The 25227-nt window shown below is 37.8% G+C and overlaps 1 protein-coding gene across 1 annotated transcript in view; it reads right to left on the bottom strand.

The window, feature by feature from the left end:
• Positions 1–16880, bottom strand: part of Mgat4a (alpha-1,3-mannosyl-glycoprotein 4-beta-N-acetylglucosaminyltransferase a) — a 726029-nt gene extending 709149 nt beyond the window's left edge. The window contains exon 1 of the mRNA XM_081727920.1: positions 16647–16880. The gene's annotated coding sequence lies outside the window, so the exon portion shown is untranslated. The remainder of the gene's footprint in view (positions 1–16646) is intronic.
• Between the last annotated feature and the right edge of the window lie 8347 nt (positions 16881–25227).

Raw genomic sequence — 25227 nt, forward strand, 5'->3', positions numbered from 1 at the left:
GAATCAGGACATCAGGTAATGCTTCCCTAAGCCACTACTTGAATAATATATACAGGGTGCCCCAGGAAGAAGTGGGAATGCAAGAAAGTTCATATGAACACGGGTCTTATTCTCAACAGTTTGAGAGCTACAGACTGTGGATCACTGTGATTTTATGTTGTCTATTTCTCAGCCTGTAGTTATTCTACAGAAGAGAGACACAACGCATTAAAATACAATGGAATGGAGTTTTCAATGGTATGCAACAAGTGGTAGTAGTGTCATTGGAAAGTATGTTGTTGGAGAAAATTTGGAGAAATTAAGGTTATTTACTGGAATTGGATGGCAACACTATTCGAGAAAAACTATTTTGTAAACCTAAGAATAACCATACCACCTGATATTAAAATGAAATTGATATTGGATACTGTATTCAAGCGTTTCATTACAATACTAGCAATAGCAATCAATTCTTCGAATATTCGTTATTCCAACAACTATTCGAATAACGACAAAGAAATTATGAGAAAAATTTAACACAATTAACAGTAACGTACAGTGACCTGTAAATAAATCATAAATAACTAAGTGTGCACTCTCTGAATAAAGTGATAGATCTAGTTTTAAATTGTGCTATAAATAGGACTTTTATAGGAAGGCAAAATATTAAAGGATAATTCTTTTCTGCTTCGCACACTTAGTGTTGACCGCGAGAAGAGTTAATGTCTCGCCCGGTCTCGATTCTAGTCTTAGTTTCGAGACAAGAGTGCATTTTTAAATTCGAGACGAGATGCAATTCTCATATCGATTTGGAGACGAGAATTCTCTCGCCTCGTCTCGATTCTTGTCTTATTTTCGAGACGAGAAACAAGATAATTTTCGTATTGTTTCAGAGACAAGGAATATATTCCCTCGTCCCGACACTTGTCTCTTTTCCAGAGAAGAAATGTATATTTAAATTCGAAACTAGAAGAGGAATACGGCAGTTCTCGTGCCATTTTAGAAACGAGAAATGTCTCGCCTCGTCTCGATTTCAAGACAAGAAATATATTTCTAAATTCGAAACTAGACGAGAAATATGGCAATTCTCGTATCGTTTTGGAGACGTGAAATTTCTCCCCTTGTCCCGTTTCCGAGACATGAAATTCATTATTACATTCCAAATGAGACGAAACGAAAAACTTGATAATTCTCGTATCGTTTTGGAGACGATACATTTCCCGTCTTGTCTCGTTTTCGAGACAAAAAAGTGTATTTTTATATTCGAGACGAGATGAGAAACATGACAATTCTCGTATCGTTTTGTGGAAACAAGAAATATCTTGCCCCGTGCCGATTCTTGTCTCGTGTCCGAGACAAGGAGAGCATATTTAAATCGGAGACGGGACGAGAAAACATGAAAACTGTTGTATCGTTTTGGAGATGAGAACGTTTTTGAATCGTCTCGATTTTTATCTTGTTTTCGAGACAAGAAGTGCATTTCCCAATGCGAGACCAGACGAGAAATATAAGAATTCTACAACCGTTTTGGAGACGACACATTTCTCGAGTCTTGTAAGCAACACTAATTCACTCAAATGATACATCTTAAAACACTGTCTTAGTGTTGCATGAATCATACTATAAAAACTAAATTGATAAAGTGATGGCAGGAACACAATGAAGAGCATTTATCAACCTTTAAGAGATTCGCAAGTCATTACACAATAAATTTCAACAATAACTATGGATTAAATGTTGAATTATATCCCTCTCTTCAACTTTCAGATGCAAATGTGAAAAAGTCATAACTTTGTACGTAAATCTACAAAACGAAAAGAGACGGGAAAAGCTTTTTTTTTTTTTTTTTTAATCGTCTCATCTTGTTTCGTGGCCAACACCACACATGCTTATCGGCCAAACTTAGAAGGTCAGAATGCTGTAATTACTTACCCTAGAACTTTAATAATGCAAGTATGATATTTTAAATTCCTCACTGCATCAATTTAATTTATCGTAATAAATGGTAACGCAAAACAACTTCCAAGAAATATAATGAGATATTCCCCTCATTGAACTTATAATATTAAAAAAAATCTATTGCGTGAATTCACAACAACTTACTTGATATGCGTCAAAATTTTCGTGTACAAGAAACAAGTTCACTTTATACAGACGGGAAACTGAAATTGCAAGAGAGAGAAACGACTTTTCGTGATCAAGAATGTAATTCAAGTGCACGATTATCTCGGTGATTAAACTCAAGTTTATTGGCGCTTTTAAAACTGCTGGCTAATCATATATACAGTATATGTTAGGTAGAATGTTTGTAGCTGTGTTGGTGATGAATGTGATTACCGTTAGACTCACGATGTTGCTGTTCAAATAAAAGGTAATAATATTAATCACAGACTCCCAAATTATGGTGGGCATAAGTCTTATAAAATGGCAATGTCTCTGTATTCATTCATACATCTTTTGACAGGCAGAGATAGAGAGAAGCGTGTTTCCTGTTCTCACTAATCGATTCAATGTTTCACTAATAGGTTCCATCTCCTCCATTAACCATCTATTTAAGCCTAAAGTGATAGAAATCAACCATTTCGGTCAGCGCCGTAACTTAGATTTTTTGGGGGAAGCATTAATAGGCGTGTTTGCCCCCCCCCGGAAAATGTTATTTTTCTAATTCTTGGGCCCCCTCTTACTATCTTTCTCGCACTCTCCATGGGCCCTCCTGCACGGGAAGGTCTCCGGGACCCTTAGTTACGCGACGGGCCCGCTCCATACATGAAAAATTAATTAGGGGGACAATATTGACAAATCTCAAAGCCATACGAATAAATAGTATTTCTAGGGCTCCTAATAGCAGACATTTTTTACTGAAATTGGCCCACGACTCATTTTTGCTTTATTTAACTTTTGTGTGCTATTTTGTTTATGTAATGTAGTGAATGTGTTTGATGCTTAACTTATAATTTCATGTTCGCATCGTATATGAGTAAGATGATTTTGTATTAAAATTGACCTTCCTCGAACGGTGGGGAGCTTCCCTGGGGGGAGCAGTTGCCCCCACCCAATACAAGTTACGGCCCTGATTTCAGTTTCTTAGATTGATTGTGATAGAATTCAAAACGTATGCTAATAGACAGCAAAAAGTTTTTTTTTTTTTAAATCGATTCAGTGTTTCAAGAATAGACTATATCCAAACTTATCTATCTGCTAAAAATGGAAGTGGTAACAATTCACTACTATTTACGACTTTAATATTGATATTCATGAAGTATATACAGGATGTTTCAAAACAATACCGACGTTTGGGAGGTGATTCCTGACACCAAGATAAGACAAAAAGTATAGACCAATTTAGGGTGCACAAATGCTTCCTTTGGGAGCTATAAGATGCTGAAAACAGAAAAAAGTGAACTTTAAAGGTCCATAGCTCCAAAATTATGTGATCTACCCTAGTCGGGTCAAGACTTCACTTAGGAACTATTATGTACCCTATCCAAATATCCATGTTTCAGTATCCTGCAGTACTTCCGCAACAATTTTCATAGAGGTAGTTGGTGAGAACATCAAATTATATGCCCGTAGCCAAACTCCTTATATAAAAATTGTTGCGCAAGTACCTAAAGGATTCTGAAATATGGGATTTTTGGATAGAGTACATATTAGTTCCTAAGTGAAGTCTTGATCTGACTACGGTAGGTCTCATAGTTTTGGAGGTATGGACGTTTAAAATTCATTTTTTCATGTTTTTGGCAGCCTATAACTCCGAAAGTAAGCATTTGTGCATCCAAGTTGATCTACACATTTTGTCTTATCTTGGTGTCGAGAATCACCTCCCAAACGTTGTCGGTGTTGTTTTGAAACACCCTATATATAGCATCCGGATTCAGAGCATCCCAAGGATAAGTTTAATCTTAATCCTTATCTCTCTATTCAAACCGGAAGTGGTGGAAATCTGTGAAACCGGTTTCAACACTAATAAGGAGAACCAGTTATTTTTTCTTAATTGGAGCAGGTTTAGTTTCCTACTCCATTCCTCTACTGCATAAAGAAATAGTACAAATAATGCTTACTACAACTTCAGGCTCCTATATTGATTCCCATACAGCGAAAACAGTAAAAAAAAAGGCAAAATATTTTATTTTTCTAAATTTTAAAACAGATTCAATATTTCTACTCCTATTCTTCTACTGTAGCCGGGAGTAGTAAAAACTAATACAACTTTAGCTTTATATCATGACTCCTATAGAGTAATAATTGTTAAGTGATGGGGAGGCGATGTTTCTGATATGAATTGAGCGTGTGAAGAACAGTTGCCATCTTTTCATTTTACCTTACTATTACAGGAATGGCTAACCTTTCTAGGTATGACGGCTACTTTTCATTCCAGAAATTACTGGTAGGGAATTAGGATTTATATTTCTGAGATTTCGGCATCTTTGGCCATTATAGTTCCTTAAAAAAAAAAAAAAAAATATTTCAGTTTAACGTCCCACTATTACGCCCGTCAATTTAAGGGAGATGAACGATTAAGGCACGGTGGACTCATAATGTGGGAGGAAACGGGAGTACCCGAGAACACCCACGGACATCATGTTGCCCACTAAAAGCTTACTTCGTCGAGGATTGAACCAGAGACCCTACGCACCAGAGAAATGCGCTCTATCATTGAGCCACCTTGCACTCCAACTATTCTAGCTCGTCACACATGAGAAATGACGTATCTGGGAAGTGTGGAAGCAATATGAGACTTAAGTTAGTGGTCTGGGACTATCCTGGTATCTACCTGGTGTGAATGAGGAAAAACCCAGGAAAACCTTACTCAGGATGCCTGGTCTCGAAACGAAAGGATTTTCGACTGGTGATATACTTATCTGTTCAATAGCTCGCTAAGGGAAATCATAAAACAATAACAGTGATCGATAGTGACCATGCGGACTACGTCTCACCATTTTGTGGTCGACTAGTAGATCGCGGACCACGCGTTGGTCACCCTACCCTATTGCAACCGGAAGTTATATTATTTCTGATTTCAATATTGAACTCGCATAGTTTGGAATGGATTCTACCGTAGTTTCATTCACCAGTGAAGTGAAAAAAAAAAAACTCATTATTATGATTCATTCATAGTTTTCTGCCCAATGAGCAGGTTTTTCTCTGCAAACTTCATGTTAGTCGATCCTCTGCCATGTGTTTTGTAGTAGTGTACAATCCATTTCCTTTTAATATTGTTTATTAGTTGGAATCATCATCTTTCATGTACCTTCTCTTCACAAAACGATGATAATATTAACCCTATCATGCAGGAAACTGAGGTGCTTCTATGCACAAAGCCTTCAGCTACTCTCTTTAAAAATCTTGGTGTAGCAAATACGGGTCTTTACATCATTCATAAACTTGTATATTTCAGATCAACCATGTTTTCTGTTACGTTCTTCATTATACAGCTCCTTCGTTTCTCAATTCTTCTCGATACCTACATTTCGCTTTTACATTGAGAAATTAAATTAAATAAGCTCTTTTAATTTAACGTCTACGGTTATGACCTTTAGAAGATGGATGATTGATGAAAGCGATTTATTAGCAATTAGAATTGACTACGAGTCAAAAGTTCAGGTTATCTCGTCTCGAAATGGTGTCGTGAAAATGTATTTATTTCTATTGGCAGAGCTCTGTCTCGTCGCGAAAATACTGTCTTCTGTCGCGGACAACCCTATGAGTGATAACGAAAGAATTGGTAGAATGCGAATGTGGGAGAACCCCGAGAAATATCAGAAGCACGATGCTCCCCATCAAACTTACAATCACTGGGATCGAACCAAGGAAGCCTCGTATCAGAGGAAAGTGTTCCATTACTGAGACGACATGTTTCGTTGTGTGACCCCAGGTTCAGGTTCAAGAAGGGATCAGAAACAATGTTCCGGGGGGCACCCCTAGTATTCCGGAGGGCACTGCTGGTACTATTTTACTTATTATATTGTAGACGTATTATTTTGAGCTCGTCTGGGGGGCAATGCCCCCCAAAACACTTGTGGGGACATGCAGTAGCGTCGGTACATTTTGGGGGAGGGCATTCATGTTGTCAGATATCCTCTACGAAAATTCAATCATAATTTTGATACAAATAGGGGACCTAAGGCTCTGAGTTTAAGTAAATCTCTCGGTCCCCGGAATTGGTGCCCGTAGATCCCGTCTCATATAGCTACAGTGCTGAGATGTGACTTTTAACACCAATAAACATTTGTTGAGTCCTTTTTTTTTTTAAAAAAAAAAACTTTACTAAAGAACCACAAAACACGCTATTCTTTATCCAAATTATACTTGTTGCTGTTTTAATTTTAGCGAGGCTATATGAGACGTGGACCTATAGCTGAACATGGATCCGAACCACATGAGCTCCCGCTGGAAATCGATCCCAGGTCTGGCAAGTCAAAGATGCGCATGCTAACTTCTTAGCCACGAGGGATTTCCCAAATTATATTATCGTCAATGTTATTGTTATTATTATAATATTTCTCCTTCCTTCTTTTACGACCATTTCCTCTCGGATTGATAATACGTCTTTACTATTTGAAAGCAACGCGAAAAGCAAAACCGGACCACTTGAGAAATTTCTCAGTCATATGATAAGAATCTGACATGTGATATCTAGAAACTCTGAAACGCTATGTGTACATCCTGCATAATACGTTTCCTTTTTTCACAGGGAGTCAATACGTTTTTAAAATCAATACCACATGAGCTGCTTTAAGACCTCAACAAATAAAGTACTAACATTCATCCTCACCTATTACATACACTTTTTTTTTCTTTTTAATATTCCACGGTTATACCTATTATGTTAAAGAAGACGAATGATTAATGACAGTGAAATTAAATAGTTTGTGTTCCACCGGGTATCTAGCACGGGACCACATGCACCAAACTATTGAGTCACCCATGCTAGCCACTAAACTAGCAAGGGAGGGCTATTTATTACATTAAAACGAATTATTCTTGAGTAAATATTGTATGTATAAACAGGGTTCGGAAAGGTCCCAGGTGGCATTGGCGACTGGTACGAATGGGGGACCCAGTTTCCCCCCCCCCTCCATAATATTCTCTTTTTCACGTCCAGTAATTCTTTCTTTTTCCTTGTTCTTGGATATATTAGAAACAGACCATAATAAATAATAAATTTATCATGAAGTTCAAAGTTTTCATTTTGATCTTGAATTCCAAATACATTTCATTTACGTTGAATAGCATTGGAAATACGAGTATTGCCTGATGGATAACTTTATTCTAGGTTTGCGTTTTTGTTTTAGAATTACAAAAACAAACAAAAAAATGTTTCGAGGTTAACGATGAAACGTGCGGCATAAACTACTCAAAATACAAAACCTGAAACAATCTCAAATGACGAATTATTTTAGCATGTAATTTGAGAGGAAAGACACGCGTTCAAATAACGAGTCAAATACGGAACCACGTATAAGCGAAGGATGAAATTTGAGAATCAATGTTCCTGTTCAAATTGTACTTTTTTTTTTTTTTTTTTTGTACCAGTAATTGTACATAATTTAAAGTCAAAACCTTACGTAGTGTTGTCTATGAAACGAGACTAGACGAGGCAAAAAGTTTTCAGATCTCGACTCGTATCGATTATCCAAGAATTCTCTCTCGTCTAGTCCCGTTTTGTAAATATATAGGGTGGCCCAAAATTAGATATTCACTCCTGCATTGATCAAGTATAACGTTCTACTTTATGAGTTTATTTGCTTCTGCTATTCCGAGCTGAAGGTATAAGTAAAACGACTTTAAGGACAAATAATAAAGAAACTAAGTCTACTTGATGGATAACAATAAGAAATGATATGAAATACAGTGAGCTGATCAGTACGAGACTGAATACCTACTTTTGGGCCACCCTGTATGTACAGTAAGCGACAAAAAATCTTTCCATTTGGGAAAATTTATTTTGTGAATAACGGTGGAATGCACAGAAAATTATATTTTTTTTTAATTTACTGAAAACTGTCCTTCAATTCTGAAGTTATTTACAAAATTTATTTCATCAAACGGAAAATAACTTTTGACGCTGACTGTACAAAATTTACAACCTGGTTTTTTTCCTTATTTCATTTAGACGTTATCAGAATCCCATCGGGTCAGACGAGGTTCACCAAGGTTGTGATATAACATTTAAACCATATTTGTATTGGAGTATATTTATTGCGTACATTTAGACGTTGATAAATATTCCTCATTTTGTTCATATAATCACGTTATCAGTTTAAAGATTTTATACTATGAATCACGTAACACTAGAATAATATTTGAGATATAAGATTTGGTTGAACTGTTGATGCCCACGAGAGTCATAAAATGTCTCGTCTCGTCTCGAAAACGAGACGAGAATTGTCATGTTTCTAGTCTCTTTTCAGTTTAACGTCCCACAAATACACCGAAGCTAAGGGAGACGGTGATGATGAGATGGGTGATAATGGTGAAATGAAGGAAGTGGCAAGAAACAGGACTATCCATACACACAGTCTTTGTTCACCACAAAGCTCACTTGGCGCCAAGGGCGGATCCAGGACCGACTTCTGGGGGGGGGCGTGAGTTGTCATACTGCTACTTAGAGCTACTTTTTAGAACTTCAAACTCTGAGATGGGTTTTATTTATATATATATAAAATAAGAAAGTTTCCTCTTCTGGGGGGGGGGGCGATCGTCCCGATTGCCCCCCCGGGATCCGCCCCTGCTTGGCGCGGGATAAAATCGAACTATGGATACCACGTACCAGAGGTTAACGATTGCTTGTCTTGTTTCGAATTTAGAAAGATATTTATCATTTCGTGGGCATCACTACGTAGGTGACTGGGTTTATATTATTGGGAAACCTGGTCTTTAAGAAATGGCGCCTGGACCAGAAAAAAAAAAATTCAGTCTCTGGGTATAAAAATTACATAGGCACGAAGTATTACTGGGGTCTTAATCGAGAGTCATTGACTGGCAAGGAGAAGGCAGGCTTTGGTAAATGAACTTCGGGACGAAGCACACCAATGCGATGTTTAAATACACATGTATCAGATTAATACAATACTTAAATTCGTATGTAATCTTGATGCCCAATGTTTATTTATGCTAATTTAAAATTGAAAATATGGTTTCACAAATGTGGATCAAACAGAAATTTACGATTTTCTTAATGCTAGTTATTATACGTCACGTCAGAGAAAAGACTACTATTCCTATTATTTCCAATAGTTTCTGAATTGAGATCACTTTATTTCATTTTTTGTAATTATTATTATTTATAATTTTTAAAATTTTTGTTGGGGATCTAATAGATCCTACACTACAAGTTCTGGCAACAGAAGTAGCTGGAAAATGTTTTCATTTAAGATGGTGTGAACACCAAACCTCTTTTGAAAGCTTATGAGTAACTGAATTTTGCGTACAACTATATATAGCAAGTATACCACCTTTTAGTAAATTTAGCAAAACGGGAATTTTCGATAAAACGTAAAATTCCAGTGAAATTCTTGGGCTGACCAATATAAATACATTAATTTTCCTTTGTTCTTCTGAAATAAACCTATTCAACAGCAATAGTTCGTGTGTGTTCAAAGTAGCATAATCTGCACTCATTGTTAGCTGCGGATATTTCTATCTTTTCTCTCTCTCTCTCTCTCTCTCTCTCTCTCTATATATATATATATATATATATATATATATATATATATATATATATATATATATATATATATATAAAGTGAAGGAAAATGTGAAAAATGGAACGAAATCTTTAAGTTTTACATCCTACGATTATGCCGGCGAGGCTAAAGGAGACGGTGATGATAAGAACTGAATAAAATGGTGGAATGAAGAAAGTGGAAGGAAACGGGGAAAACCCACGCACACGGTGTTTGTCCACTACAAAGCTCACTTGGCGCGAACTCGGATTGAACCAAGAGCCCCATGCACCACAGGTGAACGCTCTACTACTGAGCCACCACGCCCCGAAGTAAAAGGTGAAACAAACGGAAGCAGAAAGGACAGGAATAAAACAAATGTAGTTAGCATTTCCTTTAATATAGCTAAATTAATCTTATCACATAACTTCTGCCCAGGGGCGGATCCAGGACCGACTTCTGGGGGGGGGCGGTGAGTTGTCATATTGCTACTTTTAAGGGCTCCAAACTTTGGGATGGGTTTTATTTATATATATAAAATAAGAAAGTTTCCTCTTCTGGGGGGGGGGGATTCGCCCCGATCGCCCCTGCTTCTGCCAAAGGTATTGGACACAACAAACTAGGGCAAATTTAAAAAGAAAAAGGAAATTGTGTCAGTCAAGGAAAATTTTCTTAAGAAAAGCTACGAACAGTGCTATGGGAAGATATACAAAACAACTACTTAATTATGATCTGGCAACTTTGTAAACAATATAGAAGCGAAAGGTGAAGTCATACCGGTATTCCATAATCTCACATAGCTAGTTTAATTTATTACAGATATTCAAATATGCGAACTATTTATATCGAAGCATTCCACTGCGAAGGGCATTCTTTTTACCATTCAAATCTCTCTAGCAAGTCCCTCACTTCGACTGTTATGATTTCGCACATTGCTTCAAATAGCCTACTGTATGTATTGTTACACAATGAAAATCCTCCAAGTCCGATTAAATAAAACATAATTTTAAAAAATCTTATATAACATTAACAGGACGACGACTTGAGGCTCAGAGCATCCATGTTTCCCTCTGTTATTTTATAATCTTTACATAGATCTTAACTGATCTACCAGTTTAAATCAATCTTCCCAGCTTGATAACGTATTTCGCCCCATATGCTACTACACCTTTCCTCGTTAATGGTCACTCTGCCATAATGTTCATTACTTGAAGGGTGATGAAACAAGTACAAAAATATCCTCAAACAATAAATAATTTTGTTCTACTTACGTAGAAAAATCTTGTATATTTTACTTCGAAAAAGTTTCATTATTATTATTATTATTATTATCTAACTGTTCATATAACTTCATCTCCTGCACTGCCCAATACATAACATGAACACTCAATAACCAACAGGCTCTAATTGATCTAACAAGTATAACATTACAAAGTCACCTAGAGAGTTCATTAACAGATTCGTGAGCATTTTAGAATGAGATATCCAAGGTCGGTACAGAGATACAAGACATCACAGTTGAATGGATGCATCAAGTCAAGAGAAACACGAACTGCAGACTTTATTATCTAAAAACGTATGGCAAGATAGCCCCCCCACTTTAGAAAATTGAAACAATGACTAGGTCATTCGTTTGTACTACGTTTGTACCGTTTGTACCGAAAATATTTTATTTGTACCATTTTCCTTATAGGGTTACTTGAGAGGTCAACTGGGGGGGCTATCTTGGCGCCAAGATAGCCCCCCCGTATCACAGCACAAAAAATTGGAATACACCATTCGAAAGCAAATCGTTTGTACCGTTTGTACCGAAAAAAGTTTTGTTTGTACCCTGATACTTTTCGAGAAACAGGGGATGATATTTGGGGGGGCTATCTTGGCGCCAAGATAGCCCCCCCGTATCACAGCACAAAAAATTGGAATACACAATTCGAAAGCAAATCGTTTGTACCGTTTGTACCGAAAAAAGTTTTGTTTGTACCCTGATAGTTTTCGAGAAACAGGGGATGATATTTTGGGCGGGGCCTATCTTGGCGCCAAGATAGCCCCCCCGTATCACAGGACAAAAAATTGGAATACACCATTCGAAAGCTAATCGTTTGTACCGTTTATACCGAAAAAAGTTTTGTTTGTACCCTGATAGTTTTCGAGAAACAGGGAATGATATTTGGGGGGCTATCTTGGCGCCAAGATACCCCCCCCCCAGTATCACAGCACAAAAATTTGGAATACACCATTCGAAAGCAAATCGTTTGTACCGAAAAAAGTTTTGTTTGTACCCTGATAGTTTTCGAGAAACAGGGGATGACATTTGGGGGGGCTATCTTGGCGCCAAGATAGCCCCCCCGTATCACAGCACAAAAAATTGGAATACACCATTCGAAAACAAATCGTTTGTACCGTTTGTACCGAAAAAAGTTTTGTTTGTACCCTGATAGTTTTCGAGAAACAGGGGATGATATTTGGGGGGGGCTATCTTGGCGCCAAGATAGCCCCCCCGTATCACAGCACAAAAAATTGGAATACACCATTCGAAAGCAAATCGTTTGTACCGTTTGTACGGAAAAAAGTTTGGTTTGTACCCTGATAGTTTTCGAGAAACAGGGAATGATATTTGGGGGGGCTATCTTGGCGCCAAGATAGGCCCCCTAATATGTACTTTTTCCATGCTCATTAATAAGTATTATGTGTCTAATCATGTGAATTTATGTGTATTTAGAATTCTTGTTGTACATATCCAAATAAAAAAAAGGACTTGTTGGGAATAACGCAACGTTAAAATTGAATCGGCGAGTATGAAAACAGTGTGAGTTCAAAATAAGCCATTTTGAGTTAAAGGGGAAAATAACACGAAAGATGTAGAACTACAAGTTGTAATGAAGAGCAGTACAATTTGGAAGACCTCGCACGTTATAGCAGAATGCTATAATGTCGATTGTACATTTGTGGCATTAACAAACGAAAGTTCTTTCTTCAAATATCTCAAAATGCGTTTTGTGGACTAGTAGTATTTTTCCGCTCAACGATTCAATTAAATTTTCTCTATTTGTGCCCTTTTCCGCAAATAAATACCGTAAAAATAACAACAAAGTGTGTACAAATTCAGAAAGATACTGGATTTACAGAAATAATCTTAAACAAAGAAAACTAAAAGATGAAATGTTTCCTCACCTAACTGCGTCCTTTCACGTTTCAGCTTTACACCAACTGAAAAAATTAGCTGTTTATATCTGTCACATTAACGGCTCGAGAAGTTTGCCGCTTTCATGGACAATAGACAAAAGCGAATAGGCCATTGCTGAATAATACGTATTTACTTAAGGAAAAGGGCAGAAATAGAGAAAATTTAATTGAATCGGTGAGTGGAAAATCACTACTAGTTCAGAAAACGCATTTTGAGATATTTGAAAAAATAACTTTCTTTTGTTAATGCCACAAATGTGCAGTCGACATTATAGCATTCTGTTATAACGTGCAAGATCTTGCAAATTGCACTGCTCTTCATTACAACTTGTAGTTCTCCATCTTTAGTGTTATTTTTGCCTTTACTTCAAAATGGTTTATTTTGGACTCACACTGTTTTCCCACTCGCCGATTCAATTCTAACGTTGAGTTATTACTGAAAAATTCATTTTTTTTATTTTTTAGGCACAACCAGAATTCTAAATACACATCAATTCAAATGGATAAACATACAATACTTACTAATGGACATGGAAAAAGTACACATTAGGGGGCCTATCTTGCGTACAAGATAGCCCACAAATTTCATCCCCTGTTTCTCGAAAACTGTCTGGGTACAAACAAAACTTTTTTTCGGTACAAACGGTACAAACGATTTGATTTCGAATGGTGTATTCCAATTTTTTGTGCTGTGATACGGGGGGGCTATCTTGGCGCCAAGATAGCCCCCCGCCCAAAATATCATCCCCTGTTTCTCGAAAACTATCAGGGTACAAACAAAACTTTCTTCGGTACAAACGGTACAAACGATTTGCTTTAAAATGGTGTATTTCAAATTTTTGTGCTGTGATACGGGGGGGCTATCTTGGCGCCAAGATAGCCCCCCAAATGTCATCCCTTGTTTCTCGAAAACTATCAGGGTACAAACAAAACTTTTTTCGGTACAAACGGTACAAACGATTTGCTTTCGAATGGTGTATTCCAAATTTTTGTGCTGTGATACCGGTGGGCTATCTTGGCGCCAAGATAGCCCCCCCAAATGTCATCCCCTGTTTCTCGAAAACTATCAGGGTACAAACAAAACTTTTTTCGGTACAAACGGTACAAACGATTTGCTTTCGAATGCTGTATTCCAAAGTTTTGTACTGTGATACCGGGGGGCTACCTTGGCGCCAAGATAGCCCCCCCAAATATCATCCCCTGTTTTTCGAAAAGTATCAGGGTACAAACAAAACTTTTTTCGGTACAAACGGTACAAACGATTAGCTTTCGAATGGTGCATTTCAATTTTTTGTGCTGTGATACCTGGGGGGCTATCTTGGCGCCAAGATAGCCTCCCGCTCCAACATATCATCCCCTGTTTCTCGAAAACTGTCTGGGTACAAATAAAACTTTTTTTCGGTACAAACGGTACAAACGATTTGCTTTCGAATGGTGTATTCCAATTTTTTGTGCTGTGATACGGGGGGGCTATCTTGGCGCCAAGATAGCCCCCCACCCAAAATATCATCCCCTGTTTCTCGAAAACTATCAGGGTACAAACAAAACTTTTTTCGGTACAAACGGTACAAACGATTTGCTTTCGAATGGTGTATTCCAAATTTTTGTACTGTGATACCGGGGTGCTATCTTGGCGCCAAGATAGCCCCCCAAATATCATCTCCTGTTTCTCGAAAACTATCAGGATACAAACAAAACTTTTTTCGGTACAAACGGTACAAACGATTTGCTTTCGAATGGTGTATTTCAATTTTTTGTGCTGTGATACGGGGGGCTGTCTTGGCGCCAAGATAGCCCCCCAAATGTCATCCCCTGTTTCTCGAAAACTATCAGGGTACAAACAAAACTTTTTTCGGTACAAACGGTACAAACGATTTGCTTTCGAATGGTGTATTCCAAAGTTTTGTGCTGTGTTACGGAGAGGCTATCTTGGCGCCAAGATAGCCCCCCCAAATGTCATCCCCTGTTTCTCGAATACTATCAGGGTACAAACAAAACTTTCTTCGGTACAAACGGTACAAACGATTTGCTTTCGAATTGTGTATTCCAATTTTTTGTGCTGTGATACGGGGGGGCTATCTTGGTGCCAAGATATCCCCCCAAATATCATCCCCTGTTTCTCGAAAACTATCAGGGTACAAACAAAACTTTTTTCGGTACAAACGGTACAAACGATTTGCTTTCGAATGGTGTATTCCAATTTTTTGTGCTGTGATACGGGGGGGCTATCTTGGCGCCAAGATAGCCCCCCCAGTCGACCTCTCAAGTAACCCTGTAAGGAAAATGGTACAAACGAAAATATTTTCGGTACAAACGGTACAAACGTAGTACAAACGAATGACCTAGTCATTGTTTCAATTTTCTAAAGTGGGGGGGCTATCTTGCCATACGTTATCTAAAAATATGCTTTATTTAGTTAGGACAATACTTCCCAAATGGATCGTATGTTTTCCATTTGAAGTTTCGATCACTATATTTATAAATCTAATTTGATGGTCAATCTGTTATGCCTTTACTAAGTGAGACAATACTACATTTATTAAAAAATAAGTTGGAAGGGCATGAGCATCTATTTAATGTAAGAGTACTCCGGTTTAATAGATTGGCTCAGTTTATTATACTACTAGGAATCATGGGCGGTGATCCTCCCCATGGGCGGAGCTATAGGGTCATAGGAGGGCATAGTCCCCCAGCTTTTTGACAAAATATAAAAAATGCCACCTATAAGATGGCCACCCCATGGAAGTATACCACAGGTCCGATACCGACCAAAAGGTCTGCCCCCAGGAAGGCAATTCCTTACTACACCCATGCCCCTCCCCCTATTTTGTTCTGCTCCTCCAGGAACTAGTTAGGCCTATCTTTGCCTGGATACCTGACAACGGAACACATACGGCTACCTGAACGCCTCCCCCTCTGAAGTTGTACAGAAAAAGGTGCCATTGCAGGGAATCATCGTATTGCGTAAAATTAAATAAATTAATCATAAGCAGAAAATGACGTTCTGAGTCGATACGATAAAAAGTTTGTGTCGTTAGACCAATGCTTATAGTGCCCTTTCTTCGTAACTAAGAGGTCCCTGGTTGTAGTCCCAAAGTCGGCCATCCCGACGGATTTTAGTCTTCCTCAGTACTTCTTTGCTAAAAGCTAGGGCTACACCTCTTTGACATACGATGTGGCAGACTTTCTTGCTCCCCCTCTTCCAGTGCCGCCCGAAGAAAATTTTTTAGGGGGGTATCTCATGTTTGCTATTTTACGTCTGGTATTTAATATACATGGTTTTGCTAATATTACTCATACATTTTCGTGAGCCAAGGGGGCGACCCCACCTTGCCCCCTTCGGGTGCCCATGTTCTCCCCCCCAATTACTTTTCATTTAAAAGTTCCAATTTTTTAACAAAAAATCATTCCTCGCATTAGATCTAATATTAATTTTGCACTGACCCCAGCTGATCTCACGAGATTTCTGATGTAAACTGGTTCCTTTTATTAGGCTTGCTTTACCTAACGTGATAGTAGTTTCCGGATTACTAGAAACAAAACGATAACCGCATACTTGACAAACGTTTGCAAATAATAAACAAAATATTTACTTTTGTCACTGCCTTGTTTATATTAACAATAAATAAATATATAACAAAATATTAAGTTTTGGACACGTATAGCACGATCTGACCTAATTTATGTTAAATATGGGCCTATTCCGATAAATGTGGACGTTGCTAATAATTTTATCAGGAAGAAAAGCGGTTTTGTTTTGGCTGTGTGCTACTAAAAACCACACTTGGGAGGTCTGTCCCAGAGGTTTGGACTTACCTTTTGATGTTTTGAACCTGTATCCGACCGTTGCATGTGTCACTGCGGACTCCTGTAATATCCTTGGTTCTCTGCACGTTTCACCATGTAATTCAATTCACCTTCATCAGCACAAATCACAACAAAACCACAACTGAACAGCCCAAAATCACATTACACCACATAACACTACAACAAACCATACGCACTCGCATCAAACACTCGTGCTTCCAGCTGATACTTGTGTCTACGATTCTGCTGACATCTGGTGTTAGTTTACAAAAGTTGTTGGCGTGGTGTTTTGTTTCGCGCCTTTACGCGACATCTGTGAGATAAAACTCAAAGCTTTACCGATCGAAAGTGTGTCAACTTCCACAAATCCGGATGCGTTGAATAACCAGCAATTTATAAACAAGAGAAATGGAGCCCGCAACTTATAGAGAGAGAAAATGAAAGAGATGAAAATAAGATTACCAGCTTCGTGTTTGGAAAACATTTGTTTTCAAATATTTCCTGCAATAACTGTAATCATATTAAAATAAAAAATGCATCACTACAGTGACGCATTGATTCCCTGGTAGAGAACGGGGAGAAAGCGGACGAGCAAACATTTTTTTAAAATACTGAAAATAATACTCTACGATTTTATACAACTTGAAATACAGCACAATACAAAATGTCTGGAGGAAGTCTGGGAACGGAATAGGGTTGCCAAGTGGCCGGTTTTTCACCGGCCTGGCCGGAAATATTGCGGTTATTTTGAGTAAAGCCGGTTACCGGTACAAACTTCTTACCAGCCCCTATACGACCGGTTTGATCAAATTTGTATCTAGTTCGAAACATGACTTAACCCTTTCACAGAGGAAGTCGACTTTTGTCGACAGAAAGAAAATTTCCTTAACATGCGAATGTCGACTATAGTCGACGTGTTAAAATTTGTTTGTCCGTATCTTGGCTTTGTCGAGAGTAGTCGCCAAAGTTGTACCCTTCAATTTTTTGTGTTCTATTGTTTTCGATAAACAATAGAAATCACACAGAAAACCTTTGGCGACTACAATCGAGAAAACCAAGATACAGACAAATTTTATCACGTCGACTATAATCGACATTCGCAGGTTAGGGAAATTTTCTTTCCGTCGCCTTCCACAGTGAAAGGGTTAAAATGTAACTTTCATTCTGTAAATCCAAAACTGTCACCTGTCACCATCTATCAACGATTAATACACTGTATTTTGTTCATCTGTTTAGATCATTTTAAAGAGATGACAGGGACTATATCAGGGAAAATTCGAAATTTACTTCTAAAAAATTTTATACATTTATTGAGAGTGAAAAAGGACTTCTTAAAGCAATTTTCTGTAGTTGAAGTATAAGCTTAAAGAATAAATTTCATTTTCCAAATCCAAAATTGTCTTCTGTTTCGGTAATTTTAAAGAAGTGTCAGTTACTGGTAAATATAATAAAATGATTAATGCCGATTTCAGTTTATCATTTATAGCACAATATATCTATCAACCTCATTAGTGAATGTACTAAAGATATGCAGAATACAGGTGCTAATGCACCTTTGTTCACGATAGTACATTTCCTTCCCATGGATGAGTCCGAACAAAAATACTTCACACTTAGACCTATATTATAGGGGAATTTTGAGGGGGTGCCGGTTTTTTTTATTTTTCCAGGGTTGACAACCCTAGGGTGGAGAATGTCAACGAGGGGCACCCGTCCCCTTTCCCTCAAGTGTCGTCACTGTGATTCTATCGTTTTTTAAAAAAGTAACCACGGGTTATCACATATGGGGGATCGTTGACCCCATTTCCTGGAGCCTTGTGAAAAGTATTATTTATTATCAGTAGTAGCAATAGTAGTATACACATACAGTAGTTCAGGGTAGAGTGCTCACCTCTGATATGAGAAGTCCCTGGGTCGATCACAGTCGGGAACGCCCATAGGAAAAGGGAGGCAAAGGACGAGTTCTCCTGTCTCATCAAATCATTCATAATAATTTACTTTCATATTATCAGTTGTTTTCTTCATCCTAAACAATACTCAGCCCTAAACTCAAAAGCACTAATCACCAACAGATATCAGCATATTTCCCCTCCCTAACTTTCCTATGTATTTTGTAGAGAGCGACAGCACTTGTAGCACTTGTAACAATTGAATGAAAATCAAAAGATGAATATTCAAAGTTTGCCCAAACTAGGGCCGGCTCTATCATATATGCAACACGTGCAGTCTATGGGACGGCAAGTTTCGAGGGGCGGGAAAATCTGTCATAACTATATTATTTAAAAATTTCTTGTTGGAAACAGTCTTCATGATGATGGTAATTAAATTTACTAAGCTAACTTTCTATTTGAATACTGTGCATCTATTTTCATAAATATTGTTGAGGTCGCATTAGTTTAAGGTCACATGGACAGTGCTAAAGCAAATGGTCAAAAAAATCCCAGAATGAATTGCTTGTTTGTTAAATACAACAACTAAATTCTTGAACAGTAGCAAACATCCGTTCCATTTACTTAGTTATTACAGTTTTGATATGAAAACTAGTCTTGTCTTTGTCTCAACAGATGTAGAAGGAAAGTCAAGAAATAAAGATAAAAGAGCTAGTTGCACTGGAATTGCAAACTGATATATTGAGATTCAAGCTCGATATTAAATTTTATAAAAAGTATAACCATCTTTCCTGTGCAAATGTGTTTACTTTATCTTGCATCAACATAATAGATTATTACTTAAAGAAAAAAAAACAGATCAACAAGATTGTATTTGTAGTTTTTAGGTCTTTCTGAAAAATGAAAATGAAATCTTTGAGTTTTACGTCCCACGATTATGCCGGTTAGGCTAAAGGAGACGGTGATGATGAGTAATGAATGAAATGGTGGAATCAAGAAAGTGGGAGGAAACGGGAGAACCCCGAGAAAACCCACGCACACGGTGTTTATCCACCACAAAGTTCACTTGGCGGGGGCTGGGATCGAACCTAGGTCTTTCTGAGTGCGAGTGCATTTTCCTTCCTCTTCGTCGTTGATGATGGGGTACCATACTTAAAATCTTGGCTTTTAAGATTTGTTCTTTTTGAAGAAAGGGGGCGACAAATTAAGTCATTGCAAAAGGTGGCCAATTGCCTAAGGCCCGGGCCTGCAAAGAAATTCAATACCGCGTTCACAAAAGCTCTACATTGACTTCTATCCTTAGCCAAGAGGATCAAGTTTCTACTTTATATAATAGTAGTACAGTATTTAATATAAATGTATTAAAAATGAAATGAAATCTTTGAGTTTTACGTCCCACGGTTATGCCGGTTAGGCTAAAGGAGACGGTGATGATGAGTAATGAATGAAATGGTGGAATGAAGAAAGTGGGAGGAAACGGGAGATCCCCGGGAAAACCCACGCACACGGTGTTTATCCACCACAAAGTTCACTTGGCGGGGGCTGGGTTCGAACCCGAGACCCCAAGCACATAAATGTATTAAGTACTACAGTGTATATGAGAGGAAATTATAATGTTTTGACATGTATTTCCAAGAACAACATCCTTCGAAACTCCAGAGGTCAACTATTCCCCGTCCATGATGTGAGTTCATAAGAGTTTCTGCTGGACATTATTGAGAGTTCGTGGGTTTTCTTGGAGTTCTCCTGTTCCATTAATATTTTCATAATAGTTTAGTTTCACTAACCATTCGTCTCTTTTATTCTAAACAATACTCAGCAGTGAACAGAGCGACCTTAAGGTGAGTTTAAACGAGCACTAATCACCAACAGATATCAGTATCCCTAACTTTCTTATGTATTTTGTATGGAGCGAAAGCACCTGCAACAATTGAACGAAAATGTATACATGAATATTCAAACTTTGCCTAAAGATGAGTCAATTATTAATATTAGAATGTGTGCAGATTATTTTACAATTATTTGTTCAAGTTGCCTTTGAATAAAGTGTAAATATTCATTTCTTGATTTTGAATATATATATATATATATATATATATATATATATATATATATATATATATATATATATATATATATATATATATATATATATATATATATATATATATATATATATATATATATATATATATTCGCTCCCCACAAAGTACATTGGAAAGATAAGGGAAACGCGCTGCCATTTGGCCATGGTCAATCCTGAACTTGTTTAATCTAGCTTCCGATTCCCCACCCTTTCCTTTAACAATGAACTATTGTTAGTTCCTGGTTTCCAACAATCGCTATTTACCAGGGAGGTCAGAAGCAAAAAATGAAGAATCGGCGATTATTGTGCGAAATAGCCAAATTGACGTTTGACCTTGAGAGTTGCTCTTAAGTGGACCAACTGGCATAAAGCTGCGTTGCCAACACTGTGATAAGATATTCAATTTGTTCCATTTGCTTTATGTTATGTGTCACCGGAGGTTTAGCAATAGTGCATCGCCGCGGTTTATTGGTACTACATTCCAAGCATCAATTCGGGTACCACACAGTACAATAGTGTAAAAGTAGATGGATGTAAATCATACCCAGCGAATTAGAACTTGAGATAACTTTTTTACTCCCCAAGGCATAGTTACCGTCTTATCAAGAGGAAAGAAAACAGAGTACACATAACTAGACTCCTGCTATTGTACCAGGGTTACCAGAATATAATATCATGTAATTGAACTGTATAATCTTTTACTTGGAGCCGCGGTGGCTCAGTGATAGAGCGTTCACCTCTGGTGCTAGGGGTCTCGGGTTCAAACCCTGCTCCCGCCATGTGAACTTTGTGGTGGACAAACACCGTGTGCGTAGGTTTTCTCGGGGTTCTCCCATTTCCTCCCACTTTCTTCATTCCACCATTTCGTTCATCTCTCATCATCACCGTCTCCTTTAGCCTAACTGGCATAACCGTGGGACGTAAAACTCAAAAATTTCATTTCATTTCAATCTTTTTTAATCGTATGCTTTATTGAGTTTTACGTCCAAAAGTTTATTTTATGTAAGCTAACGAAGTTGAGAAATAAAAACTTGACAATGAAAACAATTGAGGAGAGGGTGAAGATTGAAGTTCAAATATGATTCTTACTTCATCCTTGAGACTCAATTGTGGCTAAATGTGCCTTGGGAGTAGGAGATCAGGGTTCAATTCCTGATGCCAGCTCACATTTTTTGAATCTCACTTTGAGATCTAGGTTCACCTCTCGTATAGCTTTGGTATTGAAAATAACACTAAACTATAGATGATTCAATTTACTCCTAACTTAAAATAGAGCCAAGTTAAAGGCTTTGTTAATGTCCTAAATTTAAAAATAGGGTGAGGCAAAACAATGTTAACATTAAATGGATGCTCTTTTTCTTTTTGTTTTGCAGATTTAACCATGGCCTGTCGATATTCCACTCATTGAACCCTTCTTCTTCTTCTTCTTCTTCTTTAAAAAAAGAAACCGTTAGGAGCGAGAATTATCTTGCCATGCTCAGCACGTTCATGGAGGAGAACGCGTCACTTGCCATTTTCCAGTGAGGATACTTTCGGCAAGACGGCGCCACTGCCCATTACAGTCAGATGGTTCGGGATTACCTGAACGATAAACGTTGGATTGGTAGAGGTGGTTCTCTCCCATGGCCAGTACATTCCTCGGACCTGATGCCATGTGATTTTTGGTTGTGGGGCATGGTCAAGGATCGTGTGTATACTAGCAAATCTAGTAACTTAAACGGCCTAACTCACTCAGGTTATCACCGCTATCTCTGCTCAAATGGCCCAGAGGACCATACAGTCAACAATGGCCAGACTCCATAAGTACATTGAGCGGGATGGATGCCAAATTGAAACCCTGTAACCAAATCTTTGCCTTGTAATTTCACATGAGTAAACCTCCACTTAATGTTAACATTTTTTTGCCTCACCCTATACATAGATTTATGGTGCTTAAGTACTCCAGTGATATCATATAAATATATCATAGCGTTAAAGCAGATTGACCCAAATTTTTATTTAGTTATTCATTTTTTAAAAGGAGTCCAGATCCAAGAATTATTACATGTAAAACATCCCTTCCACAACATTTTTACCCGCATTCACATCCGCTTCGTCAATGTCTCTGTCAGCACCATCAGTCACTGGGTATACGAATTTATAGCGCTCATTTCTTCTTTAACAATTATGATTTGCAACCAAAAATAGTTTCTAACAAAATACAGGGTCCGGCAAAAAGACCTCCCGTATTTGGAGAGGGCGCTGTGTGAGTTGTGGTGGAGATACGGAGGCGAAGGGGTATTAATCGATACCGGTATACGTGCCATTTTCAGTAGTCGCAATGGCGTGACGCGGTGATCATCGTGTGTTTGTTCTAGACGAGTATAGTCCTAATGGTGGTTCTGTGGTTACTACTCAGCGGGTACTTCGCATTCAATTCGGACTTGTCCAACATGGTTCGGTTTCGGACCAAAAAAATCAAGTTTTGGTATCAAACTTTACAGCAACAGTTTCTGCACTGAGAAAAAAAAATCGCCTGGCCGACCTCGTACCGTAACAACGCCGGAAAATGTGGCGCGTGTGAGAGCGTCCATCCAGCAATCTTTTCTCATTGAACAACCTGTTGCTCTAAAATTTGATACCCAAACTTGTTTTTCTCAAAAACGAGTCCGGTGATTTCCCCCGTATTTCATAAACAAATATTCCATCACACTATAATGCTGCGCAAGTTACTTCTTACGAAAATATCCACAAAGGTTAGTTTAGTTTTGGGAGTGTGTTTTCTTCGGAAGAAGTTTTCGGTAAACGCCTTATAATTCGTATTTCGTATTTCACAAATAAACGTTCCAGTATTAATTGCAGTATATCGTCATTTAGTTAAAGAAATTGGAGCCAGAAAGTGTAGTACGGTTGCCCGTGAATTATTATTATTATTATTATTATTATTATTTTACACATGGGTGAATATGCTCTTTCTTTCTGTTATTTCTGAAACCTAGCAACAAAATTCGCACCCGATTTTTTTTATTTATACTGATTATAATGCACTCTGTTATTTTCGGTCATATCCGTTTGCCTTAATGAAGATCATAATCCGAGTGACCACATCCTGACTCTTAAATCAGATATTCGCTCATATCTGCCTTGGGTGTTATCTAAATACTGTGATCCTTATTAGAATGCACCATCCTGGAACTATCTATCTGAGTGTTTTGATCGAAGGTAGGTTCTAGCCCACTTACCATATCACAGCTATGTGAGGTCACTAAGTCAGTAGAACAGGAATATTGTTGCCAGTTGCTTTCCATCTGTAATTCGTAAAGGGATATGATACTCTGGAAATTATTATTATTATTATTATTATTATTATTATTATTATTATTATTATTATTATTATTATTATTATTATTATTATTATTATTATTATTATTATTATTATATTTGAGTTTAATGCCACACTATCATACACCGAGTCTGAGGGAGATGGTGATGATGATCTGGATTTTAATGGTGGAATGACGAAAGTGTGAGGAAACGTAAGATCCCCGAGAAAAGTCATGCACACGATGTTTGTCCACCACTACAAAGCCCAGTTGGCGGGAGCTAAGAGCAAACCAGTATTTCCACACAGTGGAGGTAAATGATCTAAAACTGAGTCACCGCAGCCTCCACCCTTGGAAATTTAGAGTTTAAATAGAACAGGTTGAGAAATAGAGTTAGGGATTCGCACACAACACTGTGTAACTTTAACTTGATTACACAAGGAATCACTTCCACAGAAGTCGATTTTCCCGGCATGAAATAGTTAACCATTTGTGTTAAGTGGCATTCAGACCCAGTTATTATTATTTTCACAGAGGGAACTCTATACCTGTTATTCCATAATAGCTGTAGAATATATCCGGTATACGTCAACGTCGTTCATTCATAATTCGGACATTCATTATCGGAGCTTTTCACCATTTGCCTAGGAGAGGAATTCTCATGTAATGGAGGGTATACGCAGGTATACGGCGTATACCCACCTCTAATTTTTGGAAACTATCGTATAGCCACCTAAAGTTTAGGAAGTACGCGGGTACACGCTACATTTGATCCATAGTATAGTCACTTCATTGGAACCAGCAACAATTGCTTTTCATGTACTGCATTTCAAAACAAAAACAAAAACAAAAACAACAAAAATCTCACTAAACAGCTGGTCGTCAGGTTGTTGCTGCGAATTATGTCTAAATTCTTTTAAAATGTTTTCGTTTTCGGGGATGTAGGAATCGAATTTTCCGAGAATACCTTTATAATGGAAAACAGCATTCTGAATGTGCAATGCTTTTAACTCGAAATGTTACATTGTGTTGTCCCACTTTCTGAAAGCTGAACTCTGTTATTGTATTAAAATGTTTGTATTGGGAACTCTTTTGTTTCTAAAGATCAGCGACAGATAAAGTTAAGGCCTCTTTCACATTATCCGGCAATTTGCCGGATCCGTTTCCGGCTGTTTGCCGGATCCTTTCGGCCCCTTTCATATTATCCGGCGTTTTGCCGTGGATGAAAAATATGCGAGCAGGGTTGCTGTGCAACTGAGTTGAGTTGAGTTGATTTTGAGTTTAACGTCCCGTTCAGCAGCGAGGCTATATGA

This window comes from Thermobia domestica, chromosome 10 (assembly GCF_964235325.1).
Source record: "Thermobia domestica chromosome 10, izTheDome1.hap1.1, whole genome shotgun sequence".
In the NCBI taxonomy this organism is placed as follows: Eukaryota; Metazoa; Arthropoda; class Insecta; order Zygentoma; family Lepismatidae; genus Thermobia; species Thermobia domestica.